The sequence below is a fragment of the Ascaphus truei genome, chromosome 3 (genome assembly GCF_040206685.1).
Source record: "Ascaphus truei isolate aAscTru1 chromosome 3, aAscTru1.hap1, whole genome shotgun sequence".
NCBI classification, from domain to species: Eukaryota; Metazoa; Chordata; class Amphibia; order Anura; family Ascaphidae; genus Ascaphus; species Ascaphus truei.
This window is the reverse complement of record NC_134485.1, coordinates 82,535,095-82,558,015: the sequence shown is the minus strand read 5'-3', so window position 1 is coordinate 82,558,015 and position 22,921 is coordinate 82,535,095. Positions and strand designations below refer to the sequence as shown.

Genomic DNA, 22,921 nt, shown 5'->3' with positions numbered 1-22,921 from the left:
GGTATAAATGTTAGTCAGCAAGATGGCAAAATGTTAAGGCCAATATTTACTATGTGCTATTCAATAAGACACCTTATGGACCATTTAAGCGAATGGGACATAAAGGGCCCTATTTACTAAGCAGCACAATTTGATAAGACACCTTATGGTGCTTAAAAAAAACCTTACTTATCATTCACTTGAATGGGGCATGAGGAGACATATTTACTTAGTAGTCCCAGAAGCAGGGCCGGTGTAAGGGTAGTAGATGCGCTAGCTGAACCTTCAGCCTTACACTCCCCCCCCCCCCAATTCAATTTCAGGGGAGAAAAATTGTGCCCTGATACAATCCCCTCTCCCTCACATACACTCTCCCTTAGACCAGGGGTGCACAAAGTGGGGGGTGCGCCCCCCAGGGGGGGGGAGAATTTCCAGGGGGGCGCAGTGGCTACAGAGGTCCCGCGCTCTCCCCCAAGGCACTTAAATTAAGTGCTGGGGGGACAGCGTGAGGCCTCTGCAACTTCTCCTACCTGATCTTTGACGACGCGTCACCATGGTAACTGGTGTCAAATGACGCTGTGGGGGTCACGTGAAGTCATTTGATGCCGGAGCCTTGCAGGAGGGGGGCGCGAGCCTGGAGGTGAGAAGGCAGGGGGGGGCGCAGGGTCAAAACTTTTTGCACCCCTGCCTTAGACACTTTCTCTCCCCACCTCTCATTCTTTCTCTCCCCTCTCTCATTATAACTCCCCCTCTCATTCTATCTCTCCACTCCCTCTCGTTCACTTTGTCCCTCCCCTCCCTCTCATTCTCTCTCTCCTCGTCTTTTTCTTCTCACCCCCTCTAATTCTCTCTCCCCCTCCCTCTCGTTCTCTTTGTCCCTCCCCTCCCTCTCATTCTCTCTCTCCTCCTCTTTTTCTTTATCCTCCTCTCATTCTATATTTCCCCTCCTCTCATTCTCTCTCTCCCCCTTTCATTCTTTCTCCCCCCAACCTCTCATTCCCTCTCACCTCTTTCTCTCTCATTCTCTCTCTCCCCCTCCCTCTCAGTCTCTCCTCCCCCACCCTCTCATTCTCTCTCCCCATCCCTCTCATCCTCTCTCCCCCTCCATCATTTTCTCTCTCCCACCTCCCTGTAATTCTCAATCTTCCTCACCCCCTCTTTTCTTTCTCCTCCCCTCATTCTCTCTTACCCGCTCTCTCTTATTCTCGCTCCTCTCTCCTTCTCTCTACCCCATCATCATTTTCTCTCTCCCACCCTCTCTCATTCTCTGTCCCCGTCTCATTCTCTCTGACCCCCCCCCTCTATCTTTCTATCTCCCCCTCTTATTCTCTCTCTTACTGCTCCCTCTCATTCTCTCACCTCCCTTCTTCTTATTCTCTCTATCACCCTCATTCTCTCTCCCCCTCCCTCTCATTCTCTCTCCCCCTCCCTCTCATTATCTCTATCCCCCCTCCCTCTCATTATCTCTATCCCCCCTCCCTCTCATTATCTCTCTTCCCCATTCCCCCAGTCCATCTTTCCACCTCCCTCTCCCTCTCATTCTCTTTCTCCCCCCACCTCTCATTCTCTGTCTTCCCCTACCTCTCATTTTCTCTCCCCATTCCTCTCATTCTTTCTCTCCCCTCCCAGTCTCTCTATCCCCCTCTCCATCTCATTTTCTCTCCCCTCACCCTATTATTCCCTCTCATTCCTTCTCCTCCTCCCTCTCATTCTCTCGCCCCCTTCCTCTCATTATCTCTCTCCTCCCCTCCCGTTCTCTCTTCCCCCTCCCTCTCTTTCTCTCCCCCCTCTCATTCTCTCCCCTCCCTCTCATTCTCTCCCCCACCCTCTCATTCTCTCTCCCCTCCCTCTCATTCTCTCCCCCACCCTCTCATTCTCTCCACCTCCCCCTTCCTTTTATTCTCTCTCCCTCCCCTTTCCCTCTCATTCTCTCACCCCGTCCCTCTCATTCGCTCACCCCCTCCCTCTCATTCTCTCTCCCCTCACTCTCATTCTCTCTCCCCTCCCTCTCATTCTCTCTCCCCTCCCTCTCATTCTCTCTCCCCTCCCTCTCATTCTCTCCCCCACCCTCTCATTCTCTCCACCTCCCCCTTCCTTTTATTCTCTCTCCTTCCCCTTTCCCTCTCATTCTCTCACCCCGTCCCTCTCATTCGCTCACCCCCTCCCTCTCATTCGCTCACCCCCTCCCTCTAGTCTCTCTCCCCCTGCTGCTTCCTTCTCTGCTTGGTCACACTCCAGGCTCCTAACACCGCCTGATTGGCTGCTTGGTAATGCAGCCAATCAGGATGGGGGAAACTGTCCTGCCCTCTTGCAACTGACCTGCTCTTAGAAGATAAAGCTAATCCTGTGCTCAGTTAGGAAACTGCACTAAGCAAACTAGGCGGCTGCCACCCTGCAAATGTTGCTGCCCTTGCGGCTGCCTAGTGCTTGGCCTGCTCAGGAGGTTTCTTATGTAGTAGCACTTCTGAGTAAATAACTTATTTTAATTATTTATCTTTATACTCTTTCTTCTCGATATGCTCTGATTTGAGTTGCACAAACTGTGCAATTGATAATAAGATTAAAGAATATGGAATGTTTAGCTACCAGCTCTATCTGTGTGGGGGATATCCAGGCAGGCATTTCTTTAAACCCTACTGCATCATAGACATTACTTATATAATGAAGCAGAGACCCATACAAAACCAGAACTGAAACAATAGCACAACATATTTTGACGTTGGTTGGCAGGTGGGGAATGAGTGAGCAACAATATGCAGAGGAGATACATTCTCCAATTACCACTCCTGCACACATGAAGAGTGACGTTTGTCTAGCACCGTAAAAAGCGGTGTCACCGTTTTGGTGCCTTATGTATATGTATCGTCAGCAACTTATTGAAGAGATCTCATAGCTGTATTGTTTCACAAAGACAATACTTTTTTTTTTTTTTGGAACGCTAATTTCTTCATAAATTTATGAACACGCGCTCTCATGATCCTTCAGGATCAATGCAGCCATTGTATTTACTATATGGATCCATGATACTTACACAAAAGTCTTACACATAGGTCTGGTATTATTTGAATGTTGTGATATTTAATCACTATCTAATGTGCTTTGGGGATATCAGATTAGCTTTGGATATATAGGATCCTGTTCCTAATAGGCACCGATCCTCAGTACAAATGGAGCCTGAGTTCTCAAATTTGTTTCTCATCCTAACCATCATTTTTAACAATTGTTTTGATGCTACACCATACTTACTGTTTATTAAACAGGTGGATATAATGATCTGTGAACCAATAGATGTACAGACAGTACTGTATATGTATAATATAATATATTACAACTAGTAAACAAAGGTATACAATTCAGCCTTCTGCTTTGATGTGCTGACAATTATATATAAACACCCCCTTAAAAAAAAGAAATCATGGGGAAAACCAGAAGTCAAATTTGTAGGGTTTAAAGAAGCACCACCAAAGTGTTCCCAGACCAACAGTGGTTTAGGGACTGAGGTACTGAATGAAAACCCATGCTCCTTTTTATACCATAATAATTGTTACAGCAAAGATATAATACCCATGTGTGTATCTGTATGTCTTTCACTGGTCCCCAAACCTGCTTCACAAGGATCCTGAGTGGTGGCATGCAGGTGGCAGTCACTTTTTAGTATCTTATCCACTATATTATATGGATTTGCTTGTGGGTTCTCTATATTTGCTGTACTTTGTAGGGTTGTTGACATTTTTTTTAACCACCATCACCTCTTTGTGTTTGGATCACAGTTATTATAACCACTCTTGTTCTTATTAAGAAGAGAGACAACGCTTTGGACATGATTCACTTAGAACGTAGAGTAGTAAATAAAAAATGAATTGAAACTTTCATTCATCAATTCCTATGCATGTGAACTATAGGGCTACTTAAACATCATGTTAATGGTTATTACATAGATTTCTGAATTTGTGTTATTTCTATGGTGATTTCTAAGCTTTAGAAAGTTCAGCACCATTCCTCAAATGAATATAAAATGCCGAGACCATTCAGTGGAAGGGCCTGTTTCTAAAGGTCGCCCTTTGAATAACATTTCTAAGCACTTATTATCAGTGGCATTTAAATAAAAATCTCTTCTTTAAAAGATTACTACCTTGCTTTCACTCACAGAACAGCAGTGTAGGTGGCATGACACTGATGATGGCTTGTTAATTTGAAAGGCATTTTAACCTGACATAGCAGAGCAATACGTTGAAAGTCAATCTCACATCAAAGGATATACTGCAAGCACAAAAAGTATATACAATAAAAAAATTAAAAACATTTATATTTTGGATAGATCCTGTGCCATCCCCCCTTCCGGAATTAATTTGATGCAGCCTAATTTAAAAAAAAATTGTACTATATAATAAGGAGATATAAAGTATGGGCGACTGATAAAGTAACAGTTTAATAGTGGCACTAAACTAAGGCACCATAAAAGCCATTCAAATGAATTGACAATGAAGATCATACGACATATGGCTTAGTAAGTATGGGCCACTGTCTTTGAAGTCCGAAAGCTGGTTCAGTAGCTAAGGTCAGGTCCCTGTGGCATAGGCTAGTCTTATGAGTTCCTTATGCCTCAGGCAAATGGCATTAGCCAATGAGGGCCATATTTACTAATCAGTGCTTTACTATAAGACATCTGCCAATGCTGGATTTAAATCAAGTGACTGTAAAGCGTCTAAGGGTGTCTTTTAGAATAGCATCTAGTAAATTTCCATGGAACCGGCACTTATTATGCCTGTAAATCTGTGGTAGGTAACATGATATACCACAATGGCCACTTGTGCGTCCCTTGGGACCTTGAAAGGGCCACATATTTCACACACACGCGCACTCGCAGAAGGGCTGTTGCAGCCATGGGCATGAGCATCTGCAGTCAGCTTCTTAATGGCTACAAACTGATGATAAATACTGTCGCACTCCTCTCCTTACACTGGGAATTAGTGACTAACGCTGTCATTAGGCAGCACAGGAAGAAGCCACGATCCACACCAGCAACATCTCCACTCCCTCTGGGGAGACAGGGAGAGCGGACAGGAAGGGTTCAAAGTGTAGTGTTAGGACCTGCATTAATTTTGGTTTACCTTGACATGGTATGTGGGCTTATGACGCTTTGGCCAAAGGGTTTAACTAAATAACCAAGTAAATATTATTATTATTGAAGTATTTCAACTTTATACTTATTACTTTATATGTTTTGTCAATTGGATGTAGCATTGGGCATCCCTGTCTTTTGTTTGTACATTATTTTGGATCAGCTAAAGCTACTTGCATCTTAAAAAAATATATACTGTGTGCTTCAGACCCCAGAACATAGATTGTAAGCTCCTCTGGGCAGGGACTGTGTCTGTAAAATCCCTATGTGCTGCATACCGTGCACTATACTGTAATTGTGAAGCGTCTTGAGTCCCATTGGGAGAAAAGCTCTATATGAATTAAAGTGGTAATTGTGTGATGTACAGTACCGACACACTTTATTCGAGTGTGGCCGGTACCGCAAGCCGGGAGATTTCCCGGCTTGCTAGTGGCCGCCCCTCGGCGTGCCGCGCGTCATAGACGCGCGGTCACGCGTCTTCGGGAGCGTGCGCCCCCTGCACGCGCGTCCAGGGGCTCCCCGAGGGAGCCCTGGTGTCCCGCGATCGCGGGACAGCGGCAGGGGGTTCCGGGGGACCCGGCGGACCCGGCAGCGGTAGGGAGAGCGCCCCGATCGGAGGGCGCTCTTCCGCTGCTTCGGCGCGCGCCCGTCACTCTCGGGCGCGCGCCAGGCTACTGCTGCGGCCAAGAACGGGCAAATGCTCGAATAAACTTGGCCGCAGCAGTATATTGTAATACTAGCGTCAGTTGCTTATGAGCTTGGTTGTCACTGTATTTCCATTTTCCTCTGGCACCAGCAAAATAAATCCGTGTGTAATTTCTTCAGGGTTGGGACTTATTGTTGCTCTAAAAATCTATGTATAGCATTGTTAGTGCTAGGTAAGAAACAGATATTATATACATAGGAAAGAAAGGTACACGTGATAACGGTGATAACCAACTTGTGGTTAAAAAGAGTGCAAGCTTTCAGGACCTCAAAGGTTGGCCTAGGACATTTGGTGGTGGCCGTCTTGCTGTGACCAAGTTGCCTCTGGCGTTTAGCAGCCACTCACCTCGTTGCCAGCCATTTAGACGCCAAAGTAAGCCCCTAACCTTATTCCTTACCCTTAAAAACGCTAATATTAACCCCTAAAACTAAGACTGAGTCCATTGTCAGCGCTTATCCGCTGACCCGCGTTGAGGCGCGCTGACGCTTGTCAGCGAGCCTCTGCAGCCGCAATGAGATCGGCTTTAGCAGGGGCTCGTGCACGCTTCCGCAGGCGTGCGGAAGCGTAGCCAACAATAATTTTTTAGTTTAAGCGCTCACGGGGGCGCAGGGCCGGTCACGTGAGCAGTTCGCCCCAATGAGGGTGAACCTGGTCCGTGACGTCACTGGCCCGCCCCCTGACACGCCCCCGGACGGCACGCTAATTAAGGCCTGCTTTCCCTCAGCCTCCGCGCGCCTCTGCACGGCTGAAGTCTCTATGGACTCAGCCTAATACTACCCTAAACACCGTAACCCCTTATTGCTAAACCCCTTACTCTAATCTCGTATCTTAATATCTTAGCCCTTTACCTTAATTCTATACCCTAAAACCTAACCCCTTTCCCTAAAACCCCTATCCTTAACCCCTATCCTAACCGATAAAACCCCTTAAGATATTGGTGAAACGGCCGGCAGCTGAGTATTGACCAGTAGAGTGGCTTCGGTGAAGGGTCCATCGGTGGCCAAATTCTGGTGGCGACTTAGTCGCTTCCGTCAAAGGTCCCTCCTTCAGACAGATTTCTTACAAATGCAGCTGAAATAGCACGTCATATTTATACAAGAATGATATATATCCTAGTAAGTCCGGCTATACACAGATCTAAATGAGTGTGACAAAGTAACATGGAAATGCAGAGTGTGGGGTGTCTAAGTACAGTAGGTAATTAATGTAACACTGCAATACCAAAAAAAAAAAGGAACTGTTGATGGGTAAGGAATTAGAGTGAAGGTGCAAGGTGTAGAGAGCCAGATGTACTGTATGTGTACTGTATACAGGGGTGCACAAAGTGGGAGGCACGCCCCCCGGGGAGGTTCGAGTTTTTAAGAGGGGGGGGGCACAGTTACAGAGGTCCCACGCTCTCTCCCAAAGCATTTAAATTAAATGCAGTTGGACCGTGCGAGGCCTCTAACTTTACTTACCTTGACTTCCAGTGATGCGTCGTCATGTTAACCCGGCATCAAAGAACGCAGCGGGGTCACGTGACATCATGTTGCCATGGCAACATGACGTCACATGACCCCGCGGCGTCATTTGACGCCAGAGCCGAGGAAGGGGGGGGGGGAGCATGAGCAGGCAGGGGGGCGCAGGGGGAAAAGATTGTGCACCCCTGCTGTATAGCAATACTTAAATACAAAGGTATACTGTGTTTTAACTTCCTCATGTATTTCCTTGTCTTTTCTAAGGGCTAACACGGTACCATCTGCTATTTGTGTTAGAGGAGAAAGAATTACAGTAGTCAATATTAAGCTAAATTTTCCGTAAGTAAAGAGATTTCATGAAGTGACTTTATACCCAGTGTAGTTCCAGCATTTTCATGGGGAGAAGGAGATTTACCCAAAGAAAAAGCGCTGCTTTAGAGAACAGTATTCCTTCATGCCCTGCAGGATTTTGTTGTATCTTGTTTATGGAAAGCTTCATTCGGCTGGTTCTTTGAAGGCCTTTTTTTTCAAAATCCCTTTAAACTGCAGGCTCATCATTCCCCTAAGAAGATTACAACAGTCCTTGAGTGATTGTGAAGATCAGATGCATAGCGTATGGCAATGATTCTTATACCCTCTGCTGGCAAGCTGCAAGCTGCAAGCTGCAAAGGTGTACAGGCACCAAAAGATAATTTAAGGAATATGAAGCTACCGGAGGCAAGAATAGCTATATCCTTATAACACACAGTGAATAATGCATTGGCATCTGTACATGATTTGTTTATGTTTCCCTGGAGGTGGTTAGATAGTATAATCTTTAATAGTATTTCATCCCTGATATGTTAACATCATGCATTATTAACCCTATTACATTTTGATAGATTTTAATTTGGAACAGGATTATGAGTCAAGGACCCAACTCCAGCGCTCAATATCAAACCACACTACAAACAGCCTTTTTAATTAGAGGTGGGAACCCCCAAATTTAATAGGGCCAGTGCAGGGGTATTAGGCACCCTAACAAATATTGTGCATTAATATAAATACAAATTCTGCATTCATAATTATAGGTTTATTTTACATAAATAAGGAGGATGTGATACTGATTGCACATTCTCACTATACTTGCAGGGGGGAAGGGGGTATAGTTATGTGCCCTGGGGGGGGGGGTGGTATAGTTATGCCCTGGGGGAGAAGGTCATTATGTGCCCGGGGGGTGGGGAGAGGGAGGAATAGGTGGTATGGGCCTGGGGCAGGAGTAAATGTATGGGTCTGGGGTTCAGGGAGGGCCACAACAGATAAAGGGGGAGCAGTGTGCTTGCCTGCAGCCTTGGGGGATGGGGGGAGGGGGGGCCTGCTAGAGACCTGCACCGCAGAGGGACCTGCCAGAGCACCTGTCAGAGGGGGCCGCAGAGGTGCCTGTCAGACGGTGTCCACTAAGGTGCCTGTCGGTTCCACAGGCCTCCAGCAGGCCCCCTCTGAGAGACACCTCTGTGGATCTGGCACATGTTAGAGTCGCCGACTTGGTGCTCGGGTCTGGGACAGTAGTCTCAGCTCCCCCCCCTGTCGGCAGCCCTGCTGCTTCATGGAATTGCTGTGTTTGCCTAGTGGTTAAACCGGCCCCGATTCCTTAATTGATTTTGATATCCAGCTTGAGCGAATACAATATTTCACCCTGTCAATAGCAGAACTTACAATGAATCGCTGTGCTAACAAGCAAGGCACAGGTGGAGGAAAAGGTTTCGCTGATATGTAACTGACACTGGGACTTACATTTATTTCTCCCACTTTGAAGAGGCAATCCAAGCCATTTTTTTAAAAAAAATTACAGGATTGAAGCAGGGGGTCCCCTGAGCTGAATCCCATTGATTTCCAGAGGTACTTACCTCTCTGTAGTGGGTGCCGGTGACCACACAAGGCTCCCATGACGTCATCAGCTGCTTCCTATTGCCCATGTTACGCGGGAGCATAAAAATGCAGAAAACTGGAGGAGATATTGGCAACCCCTTCAAAGGCAAGTATCTCTGGATGCAGGGGGTCCCCGGAGCTGAAATTAATGGGGTTCAGCTCCGGGTACCCCTGGTTCAATCCTGCTAGGATTGCGCCTTTTAAGGTCTGTACTTTTATGAGAGATCCACTCAGAGCTTCAGAATTCAATGCTTTCCCCTAGTGTTTCTCAGCCTCTCCAAACAGGGAAACTTTCAATGTAAAGGTGGACTGTCTTGCCAATTATTACTTTGATATCAGTAAGGCAGGCCTGGCAATGGTCTTGTGAATGGTCTTCCTTCCAGATCTAAACAATTGAGAGATACTCAGGGCTTTTGTACAAGGCAGCATATTCATTTTCAAGAATCAAACATGAGGGAAGCAGTGACGATGCTTTTATACCAACCCGTAATGCTGCTTTCAAAGATAGGGGAATGAGAGGAGAGAGAATACATTTATGAGCAACCTGCCAATTCATTAGGCCGAGAGGAGCGACAAATTAAGTGAATTTCAGCTATGCAATTTGCAGTGACTTAGGCTGCTGCCGCTGAGCACGCTGCGATCATGCTTGAGAGCGGTGACATCACCAACTCTCCAAGCATGAGCGGGGGGCATAGATCGGGGCTATTTCTGTGTGTGGCTGTGTGGGTGTGTGTGGCTGTGTTCTGTGTGCATTGACTGCTGCTGAGCGCGCTTCAAAGTCAATTTTCTTTGTCTCCCCAAACGCCGAGCTTGGGAGAGCGTACGTGCCCGTGCGTGAGCGTGAAAATTCAGATTCACTGAAGTTAACGCGTCAAGCGCCAATCGAACGCAGCGGCAGCGTGGACGCAGCCTTAGAAAAAAGTTGTGGTGCCAGCTCTAATTGTAAGACTTTCTAAATATGTTAAACCCAAACAGAAAGCTTTTTGGACATTATTTTTTTAATAGTTTATGGTTTAAAAACAGAATAGGAATTTTTATAATTTTCTTTCAAAAGAATGTGAGCCGTAAATTTGCAAATAAAAAAGGACTGATATTCTGGGGTTGTAAATAAATGAATAGTGGTACGCCATACCTTACCCACTAGTACCATCACAGGTAACGATTGATAATTTGAATGCATGGAATAGAATTTAAAATAAACCTGACAATCTTTGGAATGTACAAAGTAACCTTCAGAATGTACAAAGTAACCTTCAGAATGTACAAAGTAACCTTCAGAATGTACAAAGTAACCTTCAGAATGTACAAAGTAACCTTCAGAATGTACAAAGTAACCTTCAGAATGTGCAGAATAACATTTCAAAACCTGTGATTTTTGACCACTTAACCTCAATATTCTGAAGAGAGATGACGCCTGATTTTGACTCTCCATTTACCAATAAGCAAACTGTGCTTTGTTTTTAGGCACATCAAGTTTAATCGCGGCTCAGTGTGTTTATTGACTGACGAGTAATGAAAGGTTTTTTTTTGTCTCTGTATTGATTGCTAGTTGCACTGTGGATTTTTAAAAATCAATAATATGATCTTAGTAATACATAGCAGGCTCTGTTTTCAGGCATAACTAATAATTTATTATATACAATAATAGAGGTGTGGATGTGTATAACCTGAATTTTACACTTGAGAGTTATGATCTGCAATAGTTTAAATTGAAGCCTGGCTACCAGAAAGGGACAGTAGAAAGCAACCCACAGGTATTTTGTACTTCATAATATTGCTAGTTTGGCATTAAACTATTATGGTGCTACCACTAAGTACAATCTGTGTAGTAGGTCAGCTTACTGTCACTTTTGATCAAAAGGGGGGCTTTGTTTTTTCCTATTTTGAGCTATGGTAAAAGTGCACGAAGCTCCTTATGATGTCAAATGTAATCAATGTTAATTGTAAAGCATTAAGGGGTCCTATTCTATTTTAATTGCAATATCGAACGTGTTGGCATGTTCATAGCTCACGGTATGACATTTGTTAAAAAACGGTATTTACTATTGCAAATCGCATTTAGTATACCGTTTGTTAAAAAAAATTATACAAGGCACTAATTTGTAATTGCTTTACAAGCGAAATGACCTAAGGTACGATTTCCCTCTACCAGTCTGGAAGAGCTAACAGAGAGAACAGAGAGATGTTGCACCTCCCTGCCCAGATTGTACAGGCGATCACACAGAATTCATTTACATTTTTAGTGCATAGTATTTAAGCAGGGTGTCTTCAGAAGTTTAATACTTAATTATCTTAGCGGTTGGGGCAAGCTGGGGCAACCTTCACCCACCCCCTTTACCACCAACAAACTGGATATTGCTGTTTATCTCCTTCATTACCTGAGTGGTTAGCCACTAAGATAATGAAACTCTGTTGTTATTTTATTTTTATTCCATGGGATTGAAGTAGGGGGGGGGTCCCGGACCTGAAATGAATGCAGTTCAGCTTCGGAGACACCCTGCTTCAATCCTATGTAGGAAAAATGAATGATAGTCCATCGGCTGCAAATCCTTTCTCGCATCCCTTTAGGTGAAAAAGCGAGTATTTCAGCCGTGATGTGCATTACAGCGCTACTTGAATAGCAGTTATTGGCAAAAAATGCGCGTTTCATCCTTTTATTCATCTACCGCTCGGCTTGTCAAAACAATAGTGATAAGGCATGTAGAAAAGCTGTTTACAGGTGATTTTGACATGCGATAACGGCTTACTGAATAACTACACGTTAAGTCACTTTTCAAAGCTATTAGAATAGGCCTCTAAGGCCGTGATTATAGTGGTTTTGGCGACGCCATAACAAATACCTGTCTTCTGTTGTGTTGCTTATTGTTGGCGTGACTGCGACCAGGCGGAGGCACAACGGGGGCGGCAGAATGCAATCCATGAAATGGCCGCGTGACATGAAACGGTTCAGCCAATGGCAAACCGCTTGTGTGACATCATGCGCCACGCCTCCGCCACGCCCCTGTCGCCTCCCGTCTGCATACAGTGCAGGATTCACATGCGCGCACCGCGTGAGTGACTTCACGCGGTTGCGGTCGAGCGCACGCCCTGCAGCCTCCCACTATAATCTCGGCCTAAGGCTCAATTTAGGGAGTGGAGTAGTGGTTCACAACCTCTTTTCTCTCAAGGCACCCTATTTTTAATCATCCGTCGCTGAGGCACCTCTACAATAGTTGGAGAAGTAAAGTAATGGAAAAATGAATAATAAATAAAAATAATTCTTAACTAGAATGATTTCAAATATGAAATTGTTAGAACAGCTAATCATGAATAATATTTATATGTAATTACAATTATGGGCATGTGTTTTGTGAGTAAACTTTCAGGGGAACACACAAATAGTTAACTGGAAGTCACAAACTTGAATACCTTTTGTTAAAGATCTGAAGAGGACAGACACAAAACAGGACAAACACAAAAAACGACGATCTGGGACATTTGATCGCAGGCGTTTTTCCGCAACCAAGTCGCTGTTGGTGTTTAGACGCCACTCACCTTGCCGTAGGGACATCTATTCACTGGCCATTTCACCGCTAAAGTAAGCTCCTAACTTTATCTCAGAAAACCCTCATCTTAATCCCTAATACGAATGCTACCTCTTAACCTAAAACTCATAATCATACCCCTTACCGGAAAAAACCCTAATACTAATGCGACCCCTATCATGAAAACCCCTTACCCTAAGGCCTTACCCTAATTCCCTTCCCTAAAAAGCAAACCCCTTACTCTAAATACCGTATCCTTAACCCCCTACGCTAACCGCTAAAACCCCTTAAATTAACTTAAGTTTATTGGCGAAACGTCCGCGGCTGAGTGTCAAGCGGCATGGCGGTGAAGGGTCCCTCTGAGACCGAACACCGGCGCCAACTTGTTGCAGCAAAACGGGTGCAACCACATTCCGGAATAAAGAGCAGTCAGATACTGCACGCACAAAACAGGACACACAGTCACAAAACATGACAGGATGGACACACACCATCACCTACCTCCCGTTGCTCACCGCCCTCTCCTGTCCATGATGTTTCCTACTCTCAATTGCTAGGCCCGTCTCAAGCAGTACTGAGCATTCTCCAATAATCTCATCCTCATTACCTGCAGCAGGCCACTCAGAATGGAGGAAACTGCCCAGTCCCATAGCAGCCCTTTTGCTTTCTCCCTGCTCTGGGACAATGACAAAATCCAGCTGCACCCTTTTGACACTCCAAGGGTACTGTTGAAAAGCACTGGAGTAAAGGTTTGAAACGTAAATATAAAGAGCATGTTAGAGGGGTAACCTAACCCTGATGATCTTACAGCTAAGATTGCTGTAAACTAGGATAGTTTCCTTGATAAATCGTTGTTTCTGCGTACGAGGTACAGCTTTTAGCTAAGCTTGTATCTTGTATTTTTATATTTGTAATTTATAACACTGCGTGAGATGCATCAAGATGGTTCAACTTGCTCTAAAACATTTTCATCGCCATCAGTTTGCACCGGCAGCAGATTTATTAGGCTTGTTAATCTTGTTTCTTACATTTGGCACATTTATTTGGCACATTTATTTGACACAATGAGAAAGGAAAACTGCACTAGTTATAGGCACACATTTTTTATACATCTCATTATAGTATTATGTTGACTAAGTCTTGCCCTACATCCTCCTCAATACATTGACGTGTTAAAATAACACAATTTGCACTAGTTTTTGTTGCAATCTTCTTATACATACTGTACATCCCTGTGCTTATACACACACACAACTATATAGCCCTATATATGCGTAAGACTATTTGTGACTAAGGCCCTTATTCATAAAGTGTGATAGCATAGATCAGGCACCACCGCACCGAAAGTCCCAATAAGGCAGTTTGTAGACCACAAACTTTTGAGGCTGATTAATAATATTACTAAGATATAATTTTGAAGGTATTTTAAAATTGTAATTATTAAAGTACGTATGATCATTGCCCATTTGTCTAAAGTGAATATCAACCACTGCTCTGCGTTTACAAACGTCCAATCTTGTCTTGTTTGCTGCCACTATTTATTCTGCAGAGAATAGCGGGGGGCATGCGTGCTTCTCTAATGTCAGTCGACAATAATTCACTTCAGCATTCTTTTTCCTCCTAAATTCTTCATCAGATAAGCGGGGCTATGTTTCATTAGTTAAAATAAGTGTGTGTGTGGGGGGGGAGGGGGGGTTTGGGGGAAATAGACTCTGTGATGAATTAAGATCTATAAGAAATAATTTGTATGTTACAATGTTAATAAAAGCATCTTTGTCATGGACTCTAGCATGTCAGATGCAGGACGGAACTGAGTGGCTGGAGCAGCAGGCAGAAGCAAAGACATAACTGGGTTAAAGGCAGGGGTCCAGGGCAGGCAGCAAAGTAGCGGTGTCCGGGTCATGGGGAGAGGTCAGAGACAGGAAGCAAAGAGGCAGGGACAGAACTGAAACACACGGACAGAACTGGGACATTGGAACAGGGCTGGGACACGGGAATAGGGCTGGGTTAAGCCAAAGTACAGGAAAGGACTTTTACTTTAACTACAACTCAAACGTGGTAAAGGTAAACAGAGGTCAGGTCAGAGAACAGGGCACGGGAAAGAAACAGTCTATAGCAAACAAATCAAAGTAAAAAACTAGACAGAAATAGAAAACTTATAAAGACAGAGAATCAGACAGAAGACAGGTGCAGAGAAGATACTAAGTAAAATGAAATGGTAACAGTAGAGGGGGAATCCCAGTCCAGGCAGGAGCATTAGTACACCCAGTGGACATGCAAGGGAACTGTGGATAGAACATGTCAGGATGAACCTAACATTACTCCCGCACTCCAAGGGACGTCCTCCAAAAGATCCTCCATGTTTGGCAGGCTGTCCATTATGAAGACCGATTTCACGTGGACCAGTTGGATACGGGTAGCAGACCTGGACATGCAAAGTGGTATCAAGGCTGGGGACCCAGGCACAGGCTGCATAAGACCATTGGAAGTCCAAAAGACAGGCGCAAATCTCTTTGCAGGTGCATAAGAGCAATACACAGAAAGCACAGAGGGTTAGCCAGAACCACAAGGTGAAATTTCCAATGGAGCAACTCCACCACTCAGACCAGCACACAAAAGTTCATGAGGATCCTCTGCCACAGATGGAATCTTGCCAAAAGACAATATATTCCTGTGTCCTCTTATCAAGGTCTAGTTCAATTGCACATAGCTATTTATCAGTGGCAGGCGAAGTGACAAGTTATCTGCCGTTGGATTGGCCATCGGTAGGAGGCCAGTACCTTGAGGCAGTTTAGTGTCAGAATGCAGCAACACACTTGCCACGGGATCCGTGAGCGGAAAACTTAGCCTTGAGAAGGTAGTGTTAGGATTAGAAATGGGTACACTAGGCTCTACGCTGGAGTCATTCAGGGGATTAGCCTCCTTAACCCAGCAGAGGACTTTTCGCCCAAACTAATCTTACACTGGCTTGACAGCAAATTCTCCAAAGCATTGTGTCATTACCTCTTCCTTGTTGCTGGCGTGACCATTTGCGTCCGGCTCAGCATCATTGATCTCAAGCAGCTCAACCTTGGCTCAGCTTTTGTCAGCTCGGACTACGTCCCATCTCTCTTTCACAGTCGGCAGATTTGTAGACTTGTGCTTCTTTCTTGCTGCATTGGTTTATTCAGACGAAAGCCGCTGAATAACCGCTGAATAACCAGTGACGCCTTTCTTATTGTGCGATAGCTGATACATCTCTGCCTCATTCTAGTCACAAAGATGAGTTCCGGAGTGCAAATAAATCCAAGGACATATGAAAAAAGTATAAAAAGAGATAAATAGTGCAATACAGTGTAGCCCCCTGTAAACTGCACAGGCTATACCTATCTTCTTTCTACTGTGGTAAGTCCTGTTAAGATCAGGCACCAGTAATCATCATGGGTTTTCCCCCTTCATAGCCCTATCCTGAGTGGTAGATGCAGGCCTGGACTCTGCTGCAGGCGTGAGCAAGAGGGGAGGTTCTGCTGACATCACGAGGGGCGGGGCTAGCTCTATATTTAGCACCCAACTCCTGTGAGTAGAGTTAGTTGATAGTGATATCGAGAGTCTGGAGTTGCCGGTTAGTTATGCCGGGAGTATGCAGTTCAGTTAGTATGCCGTGAGTCGAAGAATCCTGCGGATCGGTCCGAGGAGTTGGAGGAGACTGTGGTCTCCCCTGCGCAGAGTGCAGGAGCAGAGAGAGAGGAGTGGAAAGATTCAGCTTCCTTTAGTAGAGCTGATAGAATTATAGACTTGGTGGACCAATGCCCTCACCCCACTGCCAGGGGTGATGGGGAGAATCCAAGCCCCACCGCGAGGATAACCTCGGGGGTGGGCCACGGGGTATTGAAGCCCTAGCCCAGACCATCCTGTCGGAGGAGAGACTTGGAGGGAAGGAGAGGAGGAATTATCTGTGTGGAAGGAGAGCGGCGTAATAACAAGTCTTTGCTGTTGTTGTTGTGGCTACTGGAAGCCACTACCATTGGGAGATTGCTGATCTGTCAATAAAAGAGACTATTCGTTATTACCAAAGACTGTGTGTGAATTGGAAGGTATTACCCTGGGACCAAAGGGGTTCTTCTATACAGGTCCTGTCCCATATTCCTGGGAGTATAGAAGATGGAGGCGCTGCACCACTAAGAGAAGATGGAGGCTATCACCCCAGAAGCCCAGTCCTGGCTCCCCCACAACATCGCGGGAAGCTCAGGCCCTCCTGTTCCTCACAGGTATGCACCACACCACATGTAATCTGCCCTCATGCACCCTAGACACCACCGTAGAGTCTGGGGGAGGGGGGGAAGCAGGGTTACATTTGGAGTCGCTGCTGAGATATATGTCAGAGCAGGACCGGCTTATAGCAAGGCGGAACGGGCAGAGCGAGATGCACTCTCCGTGCAAGTGTTGGAGAAGGATGGGCGCCCATAGGAGGTGCGTAGGAAGGGTGAATAGTTAGAGCTGACCGAGTCCCTTGAGGCAGGTAGCGTGAGGCAACTGGGGGGGTCAGCCTGTTAACCAGTCCAGGGACCATGGCCCAGGGCCCGCGCTATGAGTGGCCAAATCAGGAGATGCCCGTACCTAGAAAAGAGGTACCCTAGCTATCACCCCCACACACACACACCACAGAACACTTGCATGGTAGACATCGAGTAGAATGCATGGAGGAGAGGAGTTCCGCTGAGCCTGGGGTACAAGCCACCTCAATTTAGTGAGAAACAGAATGCAGAGCACACCGTTGACAGTCAGTCAGTGTATATTAGGTACGAGATACCCGTTAGACACTGATAGGGCACATGGGCGTTTGGAGGATTCATCCAAGATGGCGGCCATCCCTACATGTGCTCCGCGGAGCAAGGACAGTGACATCTAAAATGTCAGTTCCCGCCAAGCCTGGAGCAAGCACGTGCGTTGTGCACAGAGACTATTAGGAGAATGTGGCTGGATATGTGTAATAATTTGGCGCCAAACCCGGATTCTTTGCAAGGGGAGCGGAGCGGCGCGAAAGCCGAAAGCCCACCCACCTGTGTCATGAATGGTCAGAAAGCCCGGCCACGTCACGCTGAAGAAAAGATCCCACCTCTTGATTCCACCAGAGGGAGGGGGCCCAAGGAGATCCAATCAGGAGAGTCCTCCCCAGCGAAGGGAGGGACCGGAAGGCTGAGCGAAGAGCTTCACTTTTGTCTGGCATTCGAGGAGCAAGGAGCTGGAACACTGAGCTGTTCTCACCCTGAGCGAACCATGTCCGAGATGAGTACTTCCATCTACCAATTACCAGGAGGCCTACTGGTAGTGGAGGTAGCTGAGCACGAATACATTCGGTGTTTGTGCGTCCACTGCGGGATACCGGGCGCGGTACCAAGCACCAGGGCCCGCTGCCCTCAATGTGGCGCATTTTATCTTTGGCCGAACGAGCCGTGGCCTTTGTTCGGAACCCCGCGGGGTGCCTCTCCGTGAACCTTGACGGAGGTGGCGGAAGGTAAAGAAAAGACTGCCCTGGGTCCCCATTATACCATATCGGGAGGAACCAAGGCTCCGCTCGCTATTAAACTGAGCGAGCTGGCAACAGAGAAGAGCGCGACCGCAGTGGAGGTACCAGAGCGAGAACACTTTGTACCTATACCCACTGGTTGTATCGCCGAAGAATCAGGTGACTCCCTAGCGGAGGAACCGATCGTGATTTCGTCGGAGGATGAGATTGGCGTGACATCGTGGCGATGCGCCTACCGGCGAACCACCCCAAAGGCATCAAGAGAGAGCAGACAAGTCCGGAAACCATCCGACGGCGAGCGCTGGTGCGGCCGGAGGCCCGTAAGAGTCCCACCGCAGTGGTGACTCCCAGTGCGGCAGAGACGGAGACCGAGACGATCCTAGAGGAGCCCGATGTCATCAAAAAGCAGCGGAGCGGTAAGGAGATTCCACCACCCCCTTACTCCCGCCAGGCGCAGACCGCAATCCCGGCGAACGAGAAAGAGAGGCTTGAGGCCTACTTTTTTGACCGTGTACCGGATACTCCGCCACCGCCCCCGCAGGTCCTCGACGCACTTCCGGTGCGTGACCATGGGGCGGATGGATATTCTGCAGGCGATCCTCCTCTCGCAGCATAGGATCAGCCATTGCCCCGGCTATCCCACAGAGTCGAGGCCCCTCCCGAGAAGCCAGAAGTATGGCGGGGAGTACCTATAAGCACCGGTTCCTTTGGCGTGGTGTCACCTGCTTGCTGGACAATGCCCTGGACGTTCCCCAGCCCCGGCCCATAGCCCCATTGCCCCGGCCACTGCCCCTGCCCCGTAACGAGTGGTGCCACTGGGACCTACCAGGGATAAGTTATGTAAATACCCCAAATACTCCAAGGACTTGCGGGACTGGGAGTTGAGTAAAGAAGGGTCCGATGGGGAGATACCGTATGCAAGTGTTATACCTGTACCTAACCCTGTGCTGTTTTCTCCTGCAGCTAGAGGGAGGGCCCGTGGGTCCCATACTCCAGTAGAGGCTGGGTCTGCTAGCAACGTGGTTCATAAGATGAACCCTACCAGGTACTTTAATGCCAAAGGGAGGAGAGATTGCTCGCGATCTACTGATGCGGGTACGTCCAGTGTATCATCACAGGTAGAGTCTGATGTAGAACGCACTAGTCAGTCCGCAGAGTAAGAACACAGCGACAAATGGCGGGCGCCTTTGTTCACCGGATACCACGAGGGGATGGACCGTACGCGGTTCTTGTTAATTAAGAACGATGTAGTAGATCATTGGTGGGCGGGTGGTTCTTTCACTCCGCAGGAGATGGAGGATGAGTTAGATCACCGGTTTAGGGAGATAGAACAGAAACGTATTGTACCTCGAGGCCCCAGTATATTGTACGATGAGGTAGCTCCAGAGGAGCCTGTATTTTGGGTACTGCCGAGCAGGGCAGGGCACCGCACACTCACCAAACTAAGTCGAGCTGACCGGGCCATAGTCGCTAGATACCGGCAGTCACACGGGTATGAGTATCCCTACGTGCCTGAGCCCATCATGAGAGAAATTGAAGAGAACCGAGACAGTTGGCTCAAGGAGGCAGTCCAGGAATACCTTCGGACCAAGTTCAGTCAGGGGGGGTATCACAATGAGGATAAGATTAGTGAGCTAGTACGCATATGGAGCATCGGTAGGTGTATCTACATGCACGGTGTTACATACAGGCCTGAGCATGGGCCGGTTCAGTCGTTCGCTGTGACCGTCACGGATCATAATGGACGGCGGGTAAGAAAGCCTGATCCAAGGCACTATCTGTAGGGTTCTCCATTTTGGGAGTACCCTGGTGTACTTGTATTGAACTACCTCATTATGCCATGTATTATGACAATGTTATGTGTGCTGTTTCCCAGGTGGTTCGCCGCAGGATGGGTTTGCTAAAAATAGGTCCAAGTGGGGACCATTGGATTCCACCATAGGGAGAGTGTAGCCCCCTGTAAACTGCACAGGCTATACCTATCTTCCTTCTACTGTGGTAAGTCCTGTTAAGATCAGGCACCAGTAATCATCGTGGGTTTTCCCGCTTCATAGCCCTATCCTGAGTAGTAGATGCAGGCCTGGACTCTACTGCAGGCGTGAGCAAGAGGGGAGGTTCTGCTGACATCACGAGGGGCGGGGCTAGCTCTATATTTAGCAGCCAACTCCTGTGAGTAGAGTTAGTTGATAGTGATATCGAGAGTCTGGAGTTGCCGGTTAGTTATGCCGGGAGTATGCAGTTCAGTTAGTATGCCGTGAGTCGAAGAATCCTGCGGATCGGTCCGAGGAGTTGGAGGAGACTGTGGTCTCCCCTGCGCAGAGTGCAGGAGCAGAGAGAGAGGAGTGGAAAGATTCAGCTTCCTTTAGTAGAGCTGATAGAATTATAGACTTGGTGGACCAATGCCCTCACCCCACTGCCAGGGGTGATGGGGAGAATCCAAGCCCCACCGCGAGGATAACCTCGGGGGTGGGCCACGGGGTATTGAAGCCCTAGCCCAGACCATCCTGTCGGAGGAGAGACTTGGAGGGAAGGAGAGGAGTAATTATCTGTGTGGAAGGAGAGCGGCGTAATAACAAGTCTTTGCTGTTGTTGTTGCGGCTACTGGAAGCCACTACCATTGGGAGATTGCTGATCTGTCAATAAAAGAGACTATTCGTTATTACCAAAGACTGTGTGTGAATTGGAAGGTATTACCCTGGGACCCAAGGGGTTCTTCTATACAGGTCCTGTCCCATATTCCTGGGAGTATAGAAGATGGAGGCACTGCACCACTAAGAGAAGATGGAGGCTATAACCCCAGAAGCCCGGTCCTGGCTCCCCCACAAAATTGCGGGAAGCTCAGGCCCTCCTGTTCCTCACAGGTATGCACCACACCGCATGTAATCTGCCCTCATGCACCCTAGACACCACCGTAGAGTCTGGGGGAGGGGGGGAAGCAGGGTTACAACAGTATATAGCAATTACAGTGTGAACGTGATAATGTGGGGGGGGGGGAAGGTACAGTATAAGCAGCATTCAATTAGTAATGCACTGAAATGTGTGAGGTAGGTGCAGCGGATCAGTGGAGGGACTTTAAACCCTCCTAATGAATAATACAAATATATGCAAGGGTTCCCAGCACACTGAAATAATGAAAACTAGACAATTGGTATATGCCAAGAGTATTAGAAAAAATACAATGCTACATGATATATTGTAGTCAGGGCAACAAGGTATATTGTGAATATACAACAAAAATAGAACAGAAAGCGGTGCACTGCTATCATCAGGGTTGAAAGGAAGCGATATCCACACGCAAAATGAATGAATAAAAGGTTGTTTTATTTGAGTGCATATACACTAAAAAAGTGCTAGAGAGCTAACTCTGACGCGTTTCGTCCCTGCCTGGGACTTTGTCAAAGAGTATCTAGTACCATACATGAAGATGTATATATAGTGAATCCAAACAGCCCATTGGTCCAACTTAATTGGTGAGCAGGTGATTACATAAAACATTAATTAATGTATAAGGAACACCTAGCCCTTACTAATCAATGGTGTTCACATATATGTCATCCTCATGAACGTGCAGTTTTATTAACAAGACACTAAGAGACACAAAATACATTTAAAACCTAATACTTAACAAGTACCAGTACTGAGTAGCACAGACCAAGCAACATACATTTATATATATAAAGAGCCTTGTAAAGCTCTAATAAAATACAGTTAGAACTTTTAATTTCTCAATATACTGTTAACATACATGGTATAACAAGAGACAGGGGGTGCCCAATGCTGCATCCAATAGACAAAACATATAAAGTAAAATACTTCAATAATAATAATTGGTTATTTAGTTAACCCTTTGGCCAAAGGCGTCATAAGCCTGCATACCAACGTCAAGGTATAACCAAAATAATGCAGGTCCTACACTACACTGTGAACCCTTCCTTTTACCTCTGTGAGAGGGGAATAACCATAATGGGTCTTGTTCCTGCAGCAAGTGAAATGACCTTCCAAGTTAAAAGGGTGGAGGAGGAGTGAGCTCTGGGGGGGGTGCCACAGCCTCCAATTGACTGCTAGCAGTCAGACATAGGTTAACACACATTACCAGCAAGCTCAAACTCCCACACCCACCACAAAGTGAATATATATTTATGTCAACCAGAGAGCTACTGAGCGTGGCAATTGTATATAACAAGAGACAGGGGGTGCCCAATGCTGCACCCAATAGACATTATTTTGGTTATACCTTGACGTTGGTATGCAGGCTTATGACGCCTTTGGCCAAAGGGTTAACTAAATAACCAATTATTATTATTGAAGTATTTTACTTTATATGTTTTGTCTATTGGATGCAGCATTGGGCACCCCCTGTCTCTTGTTATATACAATTGCCACGCTCAGTAGCTCTCTGGTTGACATAAATATATATTCACTTTGTGGTGGGTGTGGGAGTTTGAGCTTGCTGGGAATCTGTGTTAACATACATGGTATAAAATATATCTAAATCATATATCAACAATATACATAGATGAGAGGACCTACTATCAGATGTAAATGGATTCATGTTTGGGATCAATTTAAAGCTATATAATGTGTAATAACTATAATATCCAATTTAATAATACATATATTTATATATTTAACAAAACCATATGTGACATGTATCCTAAACCTACTAACATAAACTACCCAAAGTGACTAATAAAAGTAGATATAATTAATATGACTTAA

The 22,921-nt window shown here is 46.3% G+C and overlaps 1 protein-coding gene across 1 annotated transcript in view; it reads left to right on the top strand.

The window, feature by feature from the left end:
* LOC142491606 (aryl-hydrocarbon-interacting protein-like 1) overlaps positions 1-22,921 on the top strand; it is a 59,163-nt gene that overhangs the window by 324 nt on the left and 35,918 nt on the right. The window lies entirely within an intron of this gene.